The 16,487-nt window shown below is 40.9% G+C and overlaps 1 long non-coding RNA gene across 1 annotated transcript; it reads right to left on the bottom strand.

Moving 5' to 3' along the window:
* Window positions 1-78: 78 nt before the first annotated feature.
* Window positions 79-15,091, bottom strand: LOC110972283 (uncharacterized). The gene is made up of 15 exons (XR_007946009.1): window positions 14,356-15,091; window positions 12,350-12,598; window positions 11,397-11,491; window positions 11,198-11,222; window positions 11,016-11,111; window positions 10,658-10,751; window positions 10,084-10,204; window positions 9,778-9,994; window positions 9,057-9,643; window positions 8,721-8,802; window positions 4,933-5,054; window positions 2,080-2,201; window positions 1,864-1,945; window positions 300-412; window positions 79-123 (listed from the first exon to the last, which is right to left on the bottom strand). It is a non-coding gene; the product is annotated as an uncharacterized LOC110972283 (long non-coding RNA).
* Window positions 15,092-16,487: the final 1,396 nt, after the last annotated feature.

Raw genomic sequence — 16,487 nt, 5'->3', positions numbered from 1 at the left:
AAAAGTTTGAGCAGAGACTGAAAATATAATGTGGATAATAAAACATGTCTAATCACAAAACATCTGGATTTAACTTACTTCAATGGGAACATCAGCTGCTTCCTGTTCTGTGATTTGTTCTTCCTAGTGACAACAAAATAGTTTCACATCCTAGTAAATGAGATATTCTAAAGTATTATCTGTAGACAGCATCATCATTTGAACAGAAGTTCAGCTGAAACAGCATGCATCTACATCAGAGAGAGTAATGACACCAAATGATAAAGTGAACAGAACATCTTCATACTGTAGAACATTACCTTTAACTGCTTCAGTTTCTCCCTCAGTGTTGCTTTTGGTCCCACTTCTGGGATCAACTCTTTAATGTCTTCATCATTAAGATGATAGAGATTATTCTTGTTAACTTTTTGAGCTGTAAATGAAATATTCAGTTAAATCTTTGTCATACATTGATAAGAGTTATTCTGAAATCACTTCAGAAATCCATTTCATAAAGGAGTGAACCGGGTGTGTACACAGCTGTTCATGTTTCAGTGTTTTATGACTGAATGCATCTTAATTCTCTTGTATTTAACCTCCAAGATGCTCCAAAGCTCACATCTCTGCTTGTTTTCTGTGATAATGTACAAATGTTTAACCATCAGTATGTTTGTTCACTCACAGATGAGAACTATACAACATATATGATGATAATAATGATGTCCTGATTGATCAGTTTTGGTTTTATTTGGTCTAAATACAGATTTTGTTGATCACAGGATGTTGCCTGTGACTCTGTGGGTAGTGTGGGTAGGTGTGTCTGGCAGGGCTTTGGACTGCTTCTCCTCATATCTCTGATAGCAGTTTGTCCTACAGCCCTGTGGGGTTCCTCAAGGTTCTGTCTTTGGTCCCGTTTTATTCACTTTATATCTGCTACCTTTAGGTCAGGTTATGAGCACATTTGAAGACGTCTCATCCCACTGCAACACTGACAACCAGCTACATGTTTTATTTAAACCTGAACAGACAGAAAAGCTGAACATTTTGCATAACTGTCTGCTAGCTGTGAAGGACCGGATGGCAGACAATTAGCTCCACCTCAATAAAGACAAAACTGAGCTAACTACTGGTCCAGACAGCAGGTCCTGTAAGGTGGCTGAGTGAATGAGGTCTCTGTCTTCTACCACACAGATCAGCCTCAGAACATTGGTGTCACATCTGACCAGTCAGTGCACTTTGAAAATCACATCAGTTCAACAGTCTGCACGTTTCGTTCAGTTAATAAATGATGTCAGTCTCAGGTCCGTTGTATCCCAGCCTCTGATAGAAATGATAATTCATGTTTTTATCTCATTCTGTCTGGATTACTGTACTTCTCTCTTCACCTGCCTCAGCAGTTCATCTTTAGACGTCTACATTTAGTTCAGAAAGCTGCTGCTCAGCTGCTAACAAGCTGCAGGTGGACGTCACATCACAGCTGCTTCATTCTCTACATGGGCTCCCAGCTGGAATGCTCTACCCAGAGACCTTCTTCATGTGGCCTCAGTTGATGCTTTAAAAGCAACTAAAGGCTCCTCTATTTAAACTGGCGTTTGTCCCACCTACTAGGATTCAGGTTTTTAATCTGTATATTCTTATTACTTTTAATAGGACTGTTTATCTCTATATTCTGGATCTGCTGTTGCTTTGTTCTTTATTTCCTGTTTTTGGTGTTTTTAAGGTCTTATGTAGATTTTCTCTGTAAAGTATTTTGTGCTCTGAAAGATGCTGAAGAAATAAACTTTACTTACATGTTTGTGTCTGTATTAGCAGATGGTATGTTTCATTATTGGCAGATTATTATCAAACATTTGGACCCAGAAATCATTTATAGTAATACTTTACCTTTAAAACGATCAATGTAATCGCTTAGACCCCATTCAGTCAGTTTGTTACGAACAAAGTCATCCATGACCAAGAACAGAAACTGAAATGATGGAATCAGTCATTACTGCTCAACATTAAATCCATTTACATGAATCAGAACTGAGTTAGAATTAAAGGTTAAATGGTTGACCTGATGTTGGAGATAACTGAGGAGTTCAGTAGAGAGACACAGACCTGCAACAGGCAGCCGAAGACTTCAGGTAGAAAATACAGCAGCACAAGTTCACTGATGATGGATCAGGTTGTAAAATAAAGTGTTAGAGGGAGGAGGCAGGAATCCAAGCTGTAGGAAGAGACTGATCAGAGATAAAGAACAGGTAAACAGGTTTGGTTCATCAGGTGATGCAGAAATGTTGGAATATTTGAATAAGAGCAGATGGGAGTGTCTCCATCTCAGATGTCATGTTACAGCAGCTGGATCAACAACAGACTATTATTCATCTCTTATATTCCCTAAAATAACTGTTGTTGTTCCATGTAGAGCCTCTAGTGGACAGAGCTGGAGTTGCATCCAGATAACATCTGTTTAGTCTTTTCTCATCACAGCATTGACCTGGTTCAGACACGTTTGGTTTTAATGAAAATTAGGAGTAATTATTTGTGAGGATTCCTGAAGTCTCTCTATTTTCTCCCTTTTCCTTTCTGACTTCTATAAATCAGCCTCCTGACAGTTCCAGCAGCTGAACCAGAGGAAATGATCTGATTTATCACAGAAGCAGGAATGAAGGGAGCAGACAGGAAAAGTATTGAATGAAACACCACAAAGTCCAGTAACTGTCTTTGAACATGACGGTGTTCATGTTTCATTTGTATTTCTGCTTGTAGAGCTGAATCCAACCTGGAGTAAAAGACTGACCAGGAATGAAAGAACAGGTAAACAGGTGTGGTTCATCAGGTGGTGCAGAACGGTTGGAACATTTGAATAAGAGCAGATGGGAGTGTCTGCTGTGGAAAAACAGGAGGGTTAGTTTAATGAAGACAAACAGCAGCAACGACTAAATGAAGGAAATGTGACATTCAGTCTGAGAGGAGACAAGAGTTTAAACTTTAAAGAAACTGAGAAGAAGATGTGAAATTTAAGACAAACAGCAACAATTAAATGAAGGAAATGTGACATTTAGTTTAGTTTCAGAGGAAACAAAGAGATTTAAAGACTCTGAGCTTAGAAAAGAATAAAATCACTCATATTTTTAGTATATATTCACTGTAGCTTTCTGTTCAATAAATCTATAATCCATTATTGATCGGTTCATCAATCCAGAATAACAGCAGGATTCTACATGTTATTTAACTGTCCTTTAATAAAAGCTCAGTTGTGGCTGGAATTAGTTTGTTACGAACAAAATCATCCAAAGAAAACCAAGAACAGAAGTTTAACCCTCCTGTTCTCCTCTTTGATAGAAATCTTCTCATATCTACAGACAACATTAATGGCCATAAGACTATGAATCCTGTTGTCTTTGGTGATGATATGACCGTTCCTGTAGCGCCACCATCTGGTCACACTTTCAGTTTTAGAGTTGGTGAATCTTGGAAACCTCTCATCCAAGTCTTTTCTCATTTCTGGTCCACATTCATGACTCTCAGAATGAACCATACTGACTGATGTTGATGATCCTTTCCTCTCATGAACATGTTTGTCTGACAGTAAAGGGACGTCAGCTGTCTCCATACAACCTTCTGCTCTACATTTGTCATCCCAATAACAGTGTTTCCAATCAAAGGTGTTATAAAGAGCTCTAATGATGTCTTGATGTCTTCACCATGGCTGATATCTGGAGGTTCCTGGAACCATTCTGATCATATTAGTAACACTAAGTCTACCTGCTGTTGAAGTGGGGAAAGGAACCATTTTATCTTTCATTGTTGGAAGAGATGATGTCTGCTGGTGGCTGAGAGACAACAGGAGGGTCAACACTCTCATTCTCATCAGATGAGAAAGCCTCAAAGTCATTGTCCTCCTCAACACAATCCTCTGTCTCACAAACATTCTCCTCAGTAACACTTTGACTGTCAAAGAGCTGTTTCAGAACATCATTGAACATGTAAACCTTTTCAGATGAGAGATGGAGCAGACTGCAGTAAACACAGAGCACAAAGAGGAAGGATTTCAATAGACGGCTGCCCTGCAGGCTGTTAGATGGTTTCTCCTCCCTTATTTTGCATGAACTACTGATGTCCTTGCAGCAGGTGTGAGTCCAGCAGGTCACACACACCTTCATGGCCATGGTGCAGGAAAGTTCTCATGAGAATATTGTTTCCCCTCCCTTATGTCACATTAACACCAAAAACTGAAGATTCTGGTCCCTGTACTGACGTCAACAACAAGATAGACGCTAAGAGTGTCCAACCAGATACACAGTTTGACATGTTGAAGACATAAAGTTACTATACGAGCTCTTCATATAACCATCAGTTGAAAATATTGTACTTGAGATGATCATTTCAGAGGGGAGGACTGTGTTAGAAAGACCTGAATGTGATCACCTCCAAGCCTACAATGGATTCCTCATTTTGGAAGAAGTTCACAAATGAAGTTGTTTCCTTCATGCCCGCCCATGAGAAAAATAGTAATAGCTGTTCATCCACCCTCTGCTATGGATCAACTCTAAACTATCAGCTCTGTTCCTGCAGGTATGGGATGTTAGCTCACACAGACAGTTTTACAGATAAAACAGCTTCCAGAGGAACACTGATGCTGCAAAATGTGTTCATTGAAAAAACATCATCATTTGATGCTCAATCAGTTTTCCTCATCAAACTAGGAAACGTCATGAAATATGAAGTTAAACATAACAGAAACTATTATTTATTGAATGACAAACATTGAACGGAGTAAAACTGACTGAAGGATAATAGAAGAGCTAAAGATAATTAAGATGTTAGAATCAGTCATTACTGCTCAACATTAAATCCATTTACATGGAGTTTATACAGGAAGACGAATCAGAACTGAGTTAGAATTAAAGGTTAAATGGTTGACCTGATGTTGGAGATAACTGAGGAGTTCAGTAGAGAGACACAGACCTGCAACAGGCAGCCGAAGACTTCAGGTAGAAAATACAGCAGCACAAGTTCACTGATGATGGATCAGGTTGTAAAATAAAGTGTTAGAGGGAGGAGGCAGGAATCCAAGCTGTAGGAAGAGACTGATCAGAGATAAAGAACAGGTAAACAGGTTTGGTTCATCAGGTGATGCAGAAACGTTGGAACATTTGAATAAGAGCAGATGGGAGTGTCTCCATCTCAGATCATGTTACAGCAGCTGGATCAACAACAGACTCACTTTGCTTGATATGCTCTTCTACATGCTGTTTGAATTTTACTACCAGCTACACTCAACAAAAATATAAACCAACACTTTTGTTTTTGCTCCTATTTTTAATGAGATGAACTCAAAGATGTAAAACTTTTTCCACATACACAATATCACCATTTCTCTCAAATATTGTTCACAAATCTGTCTAAATGTGTGATAGTGAGCACTTCTCCTTTGCTGAGATAATCCATCCCAGCTCACAGGTGTGCCATACCAAGATGCTGATTAGACACCATGGCTGTGTCCGAAATCGCATACTAACGTACGACATACTACATTCTCAATGAGTATATACTGTATACTACGTACTATAAGTATGATTAGAATGCCGACCGTTCACACTATAGTATACTACTCCGTTTCCCATAATGCATTTCAAACCTCCGACGACAAAAACCGGAAGTACGGCTATCAAATATCACTGTCAGGGCTCCCTCCTCACCCCCGTCCTTCCCACCTGACATCCCCAAATACCCCTTCTCCCGCTTCTCTCCCCCTCTCCTGTTCCTCTGCCCTGCTCTGTCTCCCATCCACTCCTCTGCCCTGCCTGTCTCTCATCTGTTCCTCTGTCCTGTCTTTCCCCTACAGCTCGGTGCCTGAGTGGAGTCTAGCTTCTCCAGCTGACTCCACTCAGGCAATCAACTATCTCCATGGCTCCTGGGCAGCTGACAATCATCATGCTAACGACTCACCTCCACAATAAGTACCGGCTCAGCCTTCCACTCCCTGCCAGAGTATTAAACAAGAACCATGCAGTTTGGTTTGCGCTCTAGCCTTTAACATTTTCTGTTTTGAGTTTCTGCCGTGTTTCTGACGTTGTTTTCTCCTGCTTCTGTTTAGTTCAGCTGCCCGGGATTCCCCGCCATCCTCCTTCCCCTCCGGCTCTCCCGACAAGTCCTCACCGGTTTCTCTTGCCTGGACCCCCCCCCCCCCCCCACTCCTGCCTGGACCCCCCCCACTCCTGCCTGGACCCCCACGCTCCTACACCCTGGTTTTCCCCCACCTAGCCACCATTTTCACCCCCAAACAATAAACCACTTGCATTCAGCCAGCCCTGGTAGTGTGGCTTTCTGCTCGGGTCCACCAGCTCAGCTCGTGACAATCTCGGCTGAATGCCGGCTTCAGGTCGATTTTACGCTAACAAACAGTCGCATAATTAATGTGGTAATTTCAAGCCGGCACTCCTCATGCAGTTATTAGCCAGATTATGCGAATCGTGTCAGTTGTAGCTGCAGGCTACTGGAGGTAGCTGCTACTTGTTCTGTATGCAAAGCGAGCTGCTGCAACTAGCTGCTAGCATTCAGTAGCACGTTGTGAGGCGTCTGACAAATTTAAAACGTTGGTCAGAAAACGCCTATTTCTCAAATCTGTGGGGTCATTAGGATGACTACTTAACCACATAAAATAAAAATCGCCGCGGTCCATTTCGGTGGATAGCTCACAAAGCATTATGGGGCGGTTGAGTATGACTAGTGAGGTCACCGCGCATACTTAAAATTTTTCCGGATATAGTATACATCCGGGTATTTCTCGTGTACTCGATCTATTCATACTATCCAGTGTGAACGCACTACATACTTATTTTGACGTGAGTAGTACGTTAGTATGCGATTTCGGACACAGCCCATGATTAGTGCACAGGTGTGCCTTAGACTGCCCACAATAAAAGGACACTCTGAAAGGTGCAGTTTTATTTTATTGGGGGGGGGGGGTCCACTCCTCTTCAATCTCTGTGTGAAGTTGCTGGATATTGGCTGGAACTGGTCCACGCTGTCGTATACGCCGATCCAGAGCATCCCAAACATACTCAATGGGTGACATGTCCGGTGAGTATGCTGGCCATGCAAGAACTGGGACATTTTCAGCTTCCAACAATTGTGTACAGATCCTTGCAGCATGGGGCCGTGCATTATCCTGCTGCAACATGAGGTGATGTTCTTGGATGTACGGCACAACAACGGGCCTCAGGATCTGGTCACGGTATCTCTGTGCATTCAAAATGCCATCAATAAAATGCACCTGTGTTCTTGGTCCATAACAGACGCCTGCCCATACCATAACCCCACCGCCACCATGGACCACTCCATCCACAACACTGACATCAGAAAACCGTTCACCCACACGACACCACACACGCTGAGTGACATCTGCCCTGAACAGTGAAACCGGGATTCATCCGTGAAGAGAACACCTCTCCAATGTGCCAGACTCCATCCAATGTGAGCATTTGAACACTCAAGTCGGTTACGACGACGAACTGGAGTCAGGTGGAGACCCCGATGAGGACGACGAGCAGCAGATGAGCTTCTCTGAGACGCTTTCTGACAGTTTGTGCAGAAATTCTTTGGTTCTGCAAACCGATTGTTTCAGCAGCTGTCCCAGTGGCTGGTCTCAGACCATCTTGGAGGTGAACATGCTGGATGTGGAGGTCCTGGGCTGCTGTGGTTACACGTGGTCTGAGGTTGTGAGGCTGGTTGGATGTACTGCCAAATTCTCTGAAACGCCTTTGGAGACGGCTTATGGTGGAGAAATGAACATTCAATACACCAGCAACAGCTCTGGTTGACATTCCTGCTGTCAGCATACTAACTGCACACTACATCTGTGGCATTGTGCTGTGATAAAACTGCACCTTTCAGAGTGTCCTTTTATTGTGGGCAGTCTAAGCACACCTGTGCACTAATCATGGTGTCTAATCAGCATCTTGATATGGAACACCTGTGAGGTGGGATGGATTATCTCAACAAAGGAGAAGTGCTGACTATCACACATTTAGACAGATTTGTGAACAATATTTGAGAGAAATGATGATTTTGTGTATGTGGAAAAAGTTTTAGATCTTTGAGTTCATCTCATAAAAAATGGGAGCAAAAGCAAAAGTGTTGGTTTATATTTTTGTTCAGTGTAATACCAACTCAATAAAAATATCTGAGAGGATGTCTGCAGTGTGTTTGCAGTGTACATGGAGTACTTCTTCTGTGTGTTTTCAATATTTCTACGCTTTACCTGCAGTGCGTATGAAGTATTTCTCCTGTCTGTTGCAGTATTTCTACTGTATGTATGCTATGTAATGATAATGTCTAATAATACAATATGTGTAATTCCAGCAGGACAGATCATTGGCATATCCAACATTTATTCTAGTCATACAAACAGACGTGTTTCCAGGAAAACAGTGTGTACACGGTTCACATTTTTCTCTTGAACATGGACATCAGTTCTGCTGTAATTAAACGTTTTATTAACATTATTAAGAACAAAAACTGTTCACAATAAAGGACATTTAGAAATATCATACTGTTGTAACATAGCAGTGGCATTTATGCTTTTGAGCTGCGTTTCAGTTCCTTGTAGTATTTCTTCACCTTCTCAAGTTCTTGTCCAACATCTAAAAAACCAAACACTCATTGGGAATGTGTGGACATCTTTTACATGGATGGTTTATTTACAGGATTCTTAGAGTTCTACATCAATGACTCTGAAATGTTCCTGTTACCTGGAGTTAAGCTGTCATCTGTCTTCAGTGAGTTCTCAATGGATTCCTCCAAGGTCTCCTGCAGTGTCTCCAGGATTTTAGTCTGTTCAGAATAAAATCTTCATCAGAGAACCAAACAAAATGAACTGAATGATGACTGAACTGTTTAGATGGTGTTCAGAGGTTGAACAGGCTGGTTCATACATGTACATTCTGTCTATGATCAATAACTGCTCTACTGTGACAATGAATGCAGTTTTTAGTAGCTTGACACATTTCCACTGAAATACAGAAGTAGCCTCCGTGTTAACTGTGGATAAAGAACCCTCATGTTTATTAGATTAAGATGTGACAAACCTTCAAGTCCTCCAGCTGCTTCAACATTTCAGCTTTAGCCATCTCAAACATCTTGGTATTGTCACGTACATGTTTCTCAATAGTGTCCCTCATTTTTTTCAGTGAGCCTTTTCTAGAACAGACTTTGGCTTCTACAATAAAACACACACATGTTAGATGTATATACACACTACCGGTCAAAGGTTTGGACACACTTTCTCATTTAATGGTTTCTCTTTATTTTCATGAGTATTTTAGAACATCCCAATTTTTCCATTTTTTTTAATCGAAATTGAAGTAGTTCAGGTCCAATGAAGAGCTTGAAATGGTCCAAAGGTAAGTGGTGAACTGCCAGAGGTAAAAAAAAAAAAAAGTTCAGGTTACCCAGAACTGAAAAACAACGTACACTTCAGAATTACACAAAAAGGCCGTTTTCATGGTTAACTTAAAGCTGCTCTGCACCAATGGAGGATGAAGTCTTGAAGGTTGGAGCTACCAAATCCTACAGGTGTCCAACTTTTCTAGATTCCTTCCACTCCCTCAGTCTGCAGAAAGTAGAGTTGGAACACACCATGGAACCCTCCAGAACATTATTAGAACAGGAAGTACTGCAGAAAGTAGAGTTAGAACAGTTAGTTTTACTAAATGGTCTGTAGTGGAACCAGTAACTGTTTGTTGCAGAAACATTAGAACTCTTCAGATAGTTTCAAGGAAACATAAACTCATCCAACGATCATTTTACCTCTGGTCTAATGAACTTGATTTTTGCTTTGTACTTTAAGCTGTTACGGTTTGACTCCACTTTAATCATGACGGAGGTACAGGCACCATCGTCTGCAGTAGGCAACAGATCCTCCTCTCCAATGATGACATTTATCAAAGAGCTCTTTCCAGCCCCAGTTCTGCCAAAAACACCGATCACTTCCCTCTTGTCTGTCTTCAAATCGTGGATTTTAGTCCTGCAAGGGGTTCAAATGTGGGTTACCTGAGTCATTTGAAAAATATACTATAAGTGAAAACTTGTCAACATCAGGAAGACATCTGTTACCAGCCTGCTGTTGTTTCATTTATAAATGGAGATATTCAATAGTTTATCTCTGTATCAACAAAAGACCACATGTACAGTCCCCTCCAAAAGTACTGGAACAGTGAAGCCAGTTCCTTTATTTCTGTTGTAGACAGAAAACATTTGGGTTTGACGTCAAAACATGAATATGAGACAAGATATCAACATTCAGCTTTTTTCAGGTATTTGCATCTGGATCTGGTACATCACTTAGAAGATAGCACCTTTTGTTTGAATCCACCCATTTTTAATGGAACAGTATGTGGTTGGAGATTGGAGATCAGCATACCGGTGTCTTTATTTTCAAGGCCTCATCTAAACAGTCCAGATATTTGACTTCCTTGTTTTAGTTCTGAATCAGTCACCATGACAACAGCATCACAGAAGATTCTCTAAAGACTCTCCACAGAGTCATGACCTTTAATAACATCTTTTATATCACCTTTTATACAGCTATATGAAGCTCTTTTGCATGAACTGTTGTGTTGAAACCAAAGACAAACTCTGTTCTCTCTGTGGATCTGGTACCTGGTCAGCAGGTAAACTTCAGACTCACCTCAGGAACTCATTCAGCTTTGTGTTGCCTTGGTCGGGCAGTTTCTTAAGGACAGATCTCATAATCTTCTTTACATCAAACAGTATGAACGCTTCTGTTGGTGTAAAAATAAAGAACTGTTTATCAAGAAGCAGGAACCAGTTTATCCAATAATATTTAATATAGATAACTGGGGGGAAAACAGTGGACCATGAAAGTAAAGTAAAGTCAGTTTTGAATGCCTCTGAGTGTTTCCGGCTCATATTAATATCACTTACCAAAAAATGAGAAAGCATTTTTCATGGAAAAGTTGGGAACAGACATTTGATGCTCAATAAAAATGCAGAGAAGTTTAACAGAAATCTAGAAGTATAACTACCTCTGTCTGGTTGTGCTTCATGGACACGTCGTTTTCTGGATGATTGTCCTTTACTGGACTCACCCTGAAGATCTGACTTTCTCTTTCCTTATTGGACTTTTAATAAGAACAAAGAGTCAGTTTTATGTTCATGTTGAGTTATTTTAAATATGATGTAATCAATAAGATTCTGCATATCTCACCTTTAGCACTTGTTGATGGAGAATCCTGCACACAAACATTATAATAAACATTATTAATGTTAATGAGATGTAATCTTTTCCTGTAATCACCGTCATAACGTTAATAGAATCTCTCCTCTAACAGCATTCATCTTCATCAGTGAAACTGATGCTACTACATGTGAATGTGAGCAAATATCATCAAAGTTCAGAACATTACCTCTGATGTCTGGCGTTTCTTCATTTTTAGGATCAACTGTTCAGTTTGTCGATCATCAAGGTAATATAGACCCTCTGTGTCAATGTGTGCTGCATCTGTAAATTAAATATAAACATTAATGAACATTATTAGGGTCCAAGCACAAATGGTTCAATTTTTGCACATTTTCAAAAGCTATAAACTCAAACGGTAACAGAGCTGAAATTTGGCCATGATGTACAGCAGGCATTGGTGATGAGAAGTTGTTAAAATGCTCCTCAAAAGTCTGAGGGCGTGGAAATGACGACCCCAAGAACTTTAACATGAAACAGGAAGTGTCAGGGCTCCCTCCTCACCCCCGTCCTTCCCACCTGACATCCCAAATACCCCTTTTCCCATCTGGTTCCTCTCTTCCTCTCCCTCTCATGCTCCTCTCTCCCTCTGCTGTTCCTCTCCCACTCATGCCCCCCTCTCTCTCTCTGTCCCTCGGTTTCGGTCTCTGTGTCTCCCTTCGGTCTCCCATCCACTCCTCTGCCTTGTCTCTCCCCCTACAGCTCGGTGCCTGAGTGGAGTCTAGCTTCTCAGCTGACTCCACTCAGGCAATCAACCTCCTCTACGGCTCCTGGACAGCTGAGGGACATCTCATTGATTACTCCTCTGCAATAAGAACCGGCTCATCCTTCCACTCCCTGCCAGATTGTTGAACCAAGACTGCACAGTTCAGTTCACTTTCTAGCCTTCAGTAAGTCTATTGAATTTTTGGCGTTTTCTCACTTTGTTTCTCTCCTGCCTTCACCCAGACCCAGCTGTCCGGGATCTCCGCCACCCAGAACCCTCGTCCGCCTTCCCCAACCCATTCGGCACCGGTTTCCCCCTATCTGGATCCCCCCCTTCTGCCTGGACTCCTTCCTGGAACCCCGACCTGCTTCCCTCCCCGATCGCTGGAACCCGCAGCACAACCGGCTTCTCCTTACCTCCCGGAACCTCCCAGAACACCACTGGTGAGCCATCCTTCTCCGCCCCCCGCTCCTGCATCCTGGTTTCCCCCCACTGAGCCACTATTCACCCCTTTACAATAAAACTCCTTCTCAGTTCCACCGGCCTTGGTAGTGTGGCTCTCTGTTCGGGTCCGTCCTCTGAGTTCGTGACAGGAAGTGCTGTGTAACTGACCTGTACGTGCTCCAATCTGCTTCAACCTTTACATGTATGATCAGAGTCCAGCCCTGGTGACACACATAGGATGATATACACTCTCAGTCACATCGCCACCTGCTGGACATGTTTTGATCTGCTGAGCGGTAACGATGTGAGGAGCCGACCAACGCTGCTTGCAGCTTTAATTTTCAAATTGCTTCAGAAATGACTGAATGCATCTTAGCTCTTTTCCTCATTACTGTAAATTCAAATGTTATTAAAAAGTGATGAGACTGACTGGAGTTTTGTTGTTAAACAGGAAGATGTTCAGTTTCTATGCTGTATGTCAAAACAAGATCAAGGCTTAAAACAAGGAGTTTGTTTGTTAACATTCTGAGAAAAACTGAGTCTAACAGTGAATTAAACGCAGAGCTGAGGCTTGATTCTCATCGTCTACATGGATGATAAAGTTTAACTATGAGGACTTTATCTGTACTGAGCACTAAGTCAGACAAGAACTCTGAGAATTCAGAGTCTAAAAACTCAACAACTAACAGAACTGGGTTTTCAATTCAACTGTGAAATGAAGACCAAGCCTTTCAAACAAACTATAGCTGAGTTTTAGTCTCTGGTTGATTAATACGTCTGAAAAGATGATGGCTGCCACTCCTCCTCCTCTGTCAGAACTTCTACAGTTATGAAACCTATGATGGATTCATTTAGACTGACATATTCTACATAACCAGCTTTGATTCAGACACATTAACTCAATACGATGATCAGTGATCAGATCATTCACCAAATGATCCAATAATCCACTTTTAATTGTCCTGTTTTTGGTTCTGATGAAGTCGTATTAATTTGGAAAAGGTTGGAGTGAGGAATCGCCTCGCCTCCAGAGCTACCAACAAACTACATTTATTACATGAAAAATAAAGTATTTTACAATGACCCAAAAATTACCCCCAAAATAAAAATAAATGACACTTAAAGATGCAAAAATCATCCCAAAAGATCCAATAAAGAAACAAAAAGATTATAAAAAATGACACTAAAAGATCCAAAAATTACTCCAAAAGATCCAAAAATGACTAAAAGAGTCAAAAATAACACTAAGAGATGGAAATAACACACTAAAAGATAAATAAAAACGACACTAACGGTCCTTACACACCGGGTGCGTTTTTTACGTGCATTTTTTTCGGACGTCAATATTTTGTTTCGAACCTGTATCCTGTCAATACACGTGTTCACATCGGCAACGTTTTCTCGCTCAGCCATTTTGCGGCATTTATTGTTTCGCATCACGGTCGATTTTTCTAAAGTTTCGCATTCTTTGTGACCACTTCTGACCAATCAGATTGCGTGTTGTTGCGACGTCCCATTCACCGGCATATCCAACATGGCTGACCAGCTAATTGTTTACGTGTCGGAGAACCGAGTGCTCTTTGACAAAAAGCAAAAAAGCTGTTTTTTACAACCTCAACCTCATTTCTGGCAGTAATTACTGTTGTTTTCTCAAACTTGAAGCTGCCAATACCAGTGCTAACTTACATGCTGTTATTCCGGCAGATCTGTCAATTAATGTTTAGTTGTTTATGATGCCAGTGTGAGCAAAGACGCTCTGTGGAGAGCTCCGCTCCAGCTGCTGCTGTGAGGTCAGTGACACTGGATTTCTGCTTACAATTGGTGATCTCTGAGATTCAGACATGTGTAGGCTTTTAAAGAAACTGTCAGAATGGCGGGGTGTTTCGTTTTGTTTTTTGTACAAGCAGCTAGAACTGTGAACAATCAAACAGAACTTTCCACTCATTAAATACGCACATTATAAACAACTGTTGCTTACCTCAGACACACGGCCAGTCGCTGCTCCGATCAATCGGCTCCCTGAAATTACTCCTTTGCTTCTTCAAACTTGGAGCTAGCTGTTTCAGAAGAACCTCAAACTGGCCGACGGACATCCAAAAATAAGTTCTGAAGCGACCGTGGTATAGTTTAAGCTCCTGAACCAAGCAGTGGAACTCACCAAGTTCTCTTCTTTCTTGTAGTATTGGGTGCACCCATGTGCTGCGCTTCTTTTTCTTTTTTTCCTTTTTCGCTTCCTCCTGGGACACGTCTTCCTCCCCTTCGGAAAGTCAAAAAAACGCATCGTGCTTGATATGTGTGGCCAGGTGGGTCAAAACTCAAATCCGAATATTTCGCAATTTCGCATCGTTTATTCGCATCGCACCCGGTGTGTAAGGACCTTAAGAGATGCAAAAATCACCCCAAAAGATCTAAAATGTCCTCAAAAGATACAAAATTTACCTCAGGGGATTCAAAAATGACACTAAAAGTGTGAAAAATAACACTAAGAGATGGAAATAACACTGTAAAAGAAAAAGAAAAACGACACTAAGAGATGCAAAAATGACCCCAAAAGATCTAAAATGACCTCAAATATACAAAATGTACATCAAGAGATTCAAAAATGACACTAAAAACTCCAAAAAATCAAACTCTTAAGCGGAAAAATGATACTAAAAGATCCCAAAATTACCCCAAAAGTTCCAAAAAATGACACAAAAAGATCCATAAATAACACTAAGAGATGCAAAAATCACCCCAAAGCATCTAAAATGACCTAAATAGATCTAAAATTTACCTCAAAAGATCCAAAAATGACACTAAAAGATTCAAAAATAACACTAAGAGACCAAACTAAAAGATGGAAAAATTACAGTAAGACATGGAAAACCAACTGATCAAAGAGGCAGGAAACTGAACATACGAGGCACAGATACAGATGAAAGCCATAGCTAGTTAGCTGCTATGCTAGCTTGAAAACACCAACTTCTATAAAGATCGATGGAGCAGTTTCGCTGTGGAGTGATTTAACTGATGGTACTGGTGGTTCTAGAGCCAGTAGGCAGAGTTTAACTGAGAAACTGAGGAAAACAGGAAGTGATCCTTCAGGACAGGACAAAGAAAATCTCTCTAATGCTGAATCCATGCAGGAAGATGAATCAGAACTGAGTTAGAATTAAAGGTTAAATGGTTGACCTGATGTTGGAGATAACTGAGGAGTTCAGTAGAGAGACACAGACCTGCAACAGGCAGCCGAAGACTTCAGGTAGAAAATACAGCAGCACAAGTTCACTGATGATGGATCAGGTTGTAAAATAAAGTGTTAGAGGGAGGAGGCAGGAATCCAAGCTGTAGGAAGAGACTGATCAGAGATCAAGAACAGGTAAACAGGAGGGTGGTAAATCTGAACCAGAGCAGATGAAGCGAGTCTGAAAGAACAGGAGAGTTTGGGTTGATTTAATCTCACAGCTCTTTACTGCAGTACAGTCTTCCCCCATTCTTCACTCTATTTTCCTGTCTGCCTCTCTACTTCTAAAAAGAGAAGTGACCGTTGACTGCACAGATTTATACGGAAGTGAAACTAACAGGAAGTTTTACTGCAGTAGAATCAGTGTGAGGCTGTCCACACTAAACTGATCTTCTTCTTCATGTCCATGATTCACTGATTACTGTGAGAATGTGAAAGAATCTTTTTAAAGACATTTATGTCACATTCTAAGAGAAACGAGTGTAGAGGACAGTATGTATGTTTACTCTGACAGCTGGTAATATGTTAGTAAAATACTTTATATACACACGTGGACAAAATTGTTGGTACCCCTCAGTTAAAGAAGGAAAAACCCACAATTCTCACTGAAATCACTTGAAACTCACAAAAGTAACAATAAATAAAAATTTATTGAAAATTAAATAATCAAAAACAGCCATTACTTTTGAATTGTTGATTAACATAATTATTTAAAAAAACAAACTAATGAAATAGGGCTGGACAAAAATGATGGTACCCATAACTTAATATTTTGTTGCACAACCTTTTGAGGCAATCACTGCAATTAAACGATTTCTGTGTTTGTCAATGAGCGTTCTGCAGCTGTCAACAGGTATTTTGGCCCACTCCTCATGAGCAAACAG

The sequence above is a fragment of the Acanthochromis polyacanthus genome, chromosome 13 (assembly GCF_021347895.1).
Source record: "Acanthochromis polyacanthus isolate Apoly-LR-REF ecotype Palm Island chromosome 13, KAUST_Apoly_ChrSc, whole genome shotgun sequence".
In the NCBI taxonomy this organism is placed as follows: Eukaryota; Metazoa; Chordata; class Actinopteri; family Pomacentridae; genus Acanthochromis; species Acanthochromis polyacanthus.
Note: the sequence above shows the minus strand (reverse complement) of the source record. Positions and strands in the feature narration are given on the sequence as shown.